This window comes from Lepisosteus platostomus, unplaced genomic scaffold (genome assembly GCF_059453375.1).
Source record: "Lepisosteus platostomus isolate fLepPlt1 unplaced genomic scaffold, fLepPlt1.hap1 Scaffold_127_H1, whole genome shotgun sequence".
NCBI classification, from domain to species: Eukaryota; Metazoa; Chordata; class Actinopteri; order Semionotiformes; family Lepisosteidae; genus Lepisosteus; species Lepisosteus platostomus.
Window position 1 is genome coordinate 96,309 of NW_028291508.1, and position 4,505 is coordinate 100,813.

At 40.3% G+C, this 4,505-nt stretch overlaps 1 non-coding gene across 1 annotated transcript; it reads right to left on the reverse strand.

Annotated features, from left to right (window-relative positions):
* Positions 1–2,350: 2,350 nt before the first annotated feature.
* On the reverse strand, positions 2,351–2,444 carry trnai-uau (transfer RNA isoleucine (anticodon UAU)). Its single transcript has 2 exons — positions 2,407–2,444; positions 2,351–2,386 (listed from the first exon to the last, which is right to left on the reverse strand). It is a non-coding gene; the product is annotated as a tRNA-Ile (tRNA).
* Positions 2,445–4,505: the final 2,061 nt, after the last annotated feature.

The following is a 4,505-nucleotide window of genomic DNA, read 5'->3' on the forward strand; positions in this document are numbered from 1 at the left end:
ACAAAGTCCAAGTCCCTTTGCAGACAACAGCCTTTGTCACGTGATTGTCTCTGAGGATGTGCGAAAATGGCCAAGGAGAGCCCTGATCTGAGCTTGCGCTCCCTTTTTGACCAAGACACAGATGTGTTCTGATTGGTTGAGAGTTTGGCAGGCATTGGAGACCCACATGGTGTTACCACACCCTGCCAGTCTCTAATTGGTTGATCAAGGTGAGATACTAGTCACTTACTCCTGACACTTAGGAATGCAGTCCAGATGTCCATTTGGCACTCCCTAGACAGATAGGCGCCAATGGATGACCATTGATCATGAAAGCCAGGCTTATCTAAGTGCATCCCCGTTTGGGAGCTGTCCCTTATCAAAAGAAAACATCTTAAATCAGCCTGCATGAATACTTTCTCTGTGGCTGAACCACAGAGATGGAGAGTGAGATGGGGCCTCATTAAGGAAAGCACAGCAACGCTTAATTCTGTCTTATTACCAAGCATTGCTGCTACACAGCTTAAATTCAAACTAAACAGGACTATGGGAATGAGATTTGATTTCGAACTGGGTTTTAAATAAATAGGACCGCTGCACTACATTGTGCTTTATGTAAGACAAAAGGTGGGCTTCCTGTGTTTTCGATAACTCAGTTGTAAGAGCGGAGGAATATAGTGGAAACAGCTGGGAACTCTTTGTTCTCTGGTTTGAATTTGGCTGGAAGAAAGGTGTTTTTTATGTTCTTTAATCAAAAAGTGAAAATTTGTCGTTCACTTAGTTGTCTTATTTTCTAGGCTTGTAGACTCCTCACTCTTCCTAAAAGAAAGTGCTGCAGATAAAGATACAGTAGTTGTCGGAAGTTTGTTCAGTGGTAGAGCACATACAGGCTGTATGTGGTTGTTTTCAATCGCCGGCGTCTCCACTCTGGATTTCTTCCTAAGCGCGATATCTTTCCTTACTTGTGTGTGAATTTCAGCGCGACACATAAACCCTTTGTCTGTTTTATAAAGATTATATTTTAAATCAGTTAAAACAAAAAAGTACCTATTACATACACGTAGAAAACACATGTATCCAATTTGAAAATTTGGGCAATGTATTACTAGTAGTGGAGCTGAGCTCACAGAAGAGCAGTTGATATTGTTAAACCACGTATTATTTTTACGCTACTAAGCACTGGCACGGTGTTAGTGCAGTCCTACCCAAGCTTTCTATCGACTGGATGAGTCTCCTGTTCCATCTCCAATTCTTTCTGCACATTTCGCCTGTTTCACCACCATTATCATTAGACTATAGCCACTAATACGAGAATACTGTTCTGAAAGACTGTCTTAAATAATAATGTTGAAAAGGGTAATGATAAGAGTTTTTTTTCATTAAGGTAACCATACATTTGCCTGTATAGTACAACTTATTATCTGTATCCGCAAATCCCCAATATTAATGCTGTCTCCTGAGAAACACAAGTGTAGAGTCAAATAATATTACAACAAATCTATTCAATTAACACCCCTATGTGACAGAACACATTTAAGACTTACACCCCTTTTAAATATGTATTTCCTTCATTTCAGTTCTCTCCCCGGGATATCTGAAAATTCATTATAGTATAATAAAGTCTGTGCATGCATTACCTGTAATACAGCTACTAATAAAGATAACATTAAAGTTGATTATTAAGATATTACACTTTTATTAATAAAATAAGTATTGATAAAATTCCTTGTGAATAATTGTAGTGTCTGGAAAGCAATTGTTCATTGACGATATTATTTCCACTTCATTCAGGACAGTTCCAATGTAATCTATTGTTCCACTTCGTCTGCTTAGTCTCCTACTTTAGTAACATCTAATGGGGAGCAGCTGTTATTTTAGGTTTGTTGCAATTGAGAACAGGTTTGCTACAGAGCTGCTGACAAATTTCAGCAGCCAGTTTGTTGCAACTGACCCGTTGTAGCTACCAATCAGAAAAAAAACCAAACGCAACAACTTCAAAAGAAAAAGAACATTAAAAACAAATCTGGGGAACAACATAAACACAGAATCTAATGCGAGAGCTTTATCAAGTCTTCAGTGCTCCTCTTGTCTCAGTAGACCTCTCTCATATATTTATGTACAGGTCAACTGGAGGTACACAGCTGATAGAAATTTAAGTAGGGAGCTGCATCACAGCATGCGTGGGCTGCAAATGGAAAAGTATAGGTTTATTCCATGCTGAAAATAGAAGTAAACACAACGTTTCAGCTGTGGAGCCTTCTTTGATTGTGACTCGAAATAAATCTTTACTTGTTCGTTTGATGTTAATTTATCTCCATCAAATACCTAACAGTATCTAAACTCGAAAGTTGCTCTCAGTAGCTAAAGACACTGCTCCAGGTGAGGCTTGAACTCACAACCTCGGCATGACTCCGCTGTGCACTGCTGTATAAGTACCGCGCGCTGACCGATTGCGCCACTGGAGCTGTGCAAGGTGTGCTCCTCATACAGACTGACGCTGCAGAAACACAGGGTGAAAACGGTTTCGGTTGTGGATCCATCTATACATGGGGAACACTAAAATAGCAAGGAAAATACAAGAAAAGAAACTGAAAGAATTGTGCTAACAGCAAAGGGGAACTGAGGGAGGTGGTCAGACAAGTAAATCAGCCTGGCAGATTATTTGTATCGACATTTTTTGAGTCAATCAGCAAACAGATTTCTCTTCATGTGCCTTAAACTGTGCAGTTTGTATCTTCGCTGTAGATAGGTTTCTTCAGAAGTCCAGTAAACTGACAATAATGGAGAACTAGCTGACGCACCCCGTCGTGAAGACCCTCTGTAAGGTGATTACACGTTTCAATTTCAAGTCGCCTCCTTTACACTCAATTGCAGCCCCGAAACTGAGAGAAAGCATGAGAAATGGCTTCAGTTTCAATGTGAAAGTGCAGTACAGGCTCGATGGCTTCACATCTCCCATCAATCACATAAAATTGCAGTAAAGCGATCTAAATATGACTCTTAAGTACTTGGAAAGATGATTATTTTGAGCGTGCCTCCAAGGGTCTGCTACGAGGCTGAAGTTACAGTAGCTTCTTATTCGCCAGCTTCTTATGCGTGTTTTTCGTTCCACCTTAAATGGTGCTGCTGTGATGTTATGTCGCCTTTCGCCTGTAGATGGCTCTCTTCGATCAGTACTAATCCGGCTGGAATACTGTAGACATCTTCACTGAAAAGGAATATCCAAATAAATAGCGACTGTCCAAATTATATTTTGTTATGGAATATATTTCAGAAAATCGCAAACCAATTTTAAAAACTCACCACAACACGGACTTACACTGGGAAAAGGTGACTGCACTTTCTGCTTATTGCTACGGCCTTCCCCCCGATTATGAAAATGTCTCACAGTTCTGACACCGCCGTGTGAAAGACAATGTAACAGACTATCAAAATCCTGAAGTACAAGAAATTTTAATGCACCAGTTTTTTAAATATGACCCTCTGATCCTGGCATGTCAGTATACATTTCGAAAAAGTATGGCACCAATCGCACGAATTGCAATGGCACAAATTGTTGAGAATATCACTGACCTTGCCGATATTTGCAGGGGATACGAATGTTTTGCACATGTTGAACTACAACACGTAAAAATTGAGCTTCTTAGTCAATATCATCGGGAATGTCCAATAATGACGAACATCAGTAGCTTCAAGGAAACTTTGACTCGCACATGGAGTTTTATCTTCAAATGGAGGGTGGGAGAATTTATTTGTACTCTCGTTGCTCATTAGCTAAACTATTTTAAAAATATGACACAGATTTGTTCGAGAAACTTGTAACCGCCTTAAAGAGAGTCTTCTTGAAGATGTGCACCAGCTAGCTCTCCACTGTCAATTGACAGGACTTTAGGAGAAACTGTTCTCATACAACCAACATACAAATTACACATCTTAAGGAACATGAAGAGAAATCCGTGTACTAAATAACATAAAATTGTCACTGCAAATTATCACCAAGCTGTTTCATGTGTCTGACCACCTCTTTCCTACTTTGCAGCGAGCACAAATCTTTCTGTTTCTTCATCGCAATTTTACTGTCTCTTTCCCCCATGTGGAGTTAGATCCACAGCTGAAACTTTAGGTCAGTTCCTGTTACTCTGTCCGATTGAAAGAGCTGTATTAAAGGCACTCCCATCTCTGCAGGAAAGTTATTGCTGCTCTCAACACAATATACTGCAGCCAAATATAGCGATACTGTCACTGCCTGTGGGCCACGTGTTCCTGCTGGCAGTCTATTATGTCATGTTCATCCACACCCAGAAACATTACTTCATCGCTATTTTACTGTCCCCCATGTGGAGATGGATCCACAGCCGAAACTTTAGGTCAGTTCCTGTTACTCTGTCCGATTGAAAGAGCTGTATTAAAGGCACTCCCATCTCTGCAGGAAAGTTAATGCTGCTCTCAACACAATATACTGCAGCCAAATATAGCGAAACTGTCACTGCCTGTGGGCCACCTGTTCCTGCTGTCAGTCTATAATG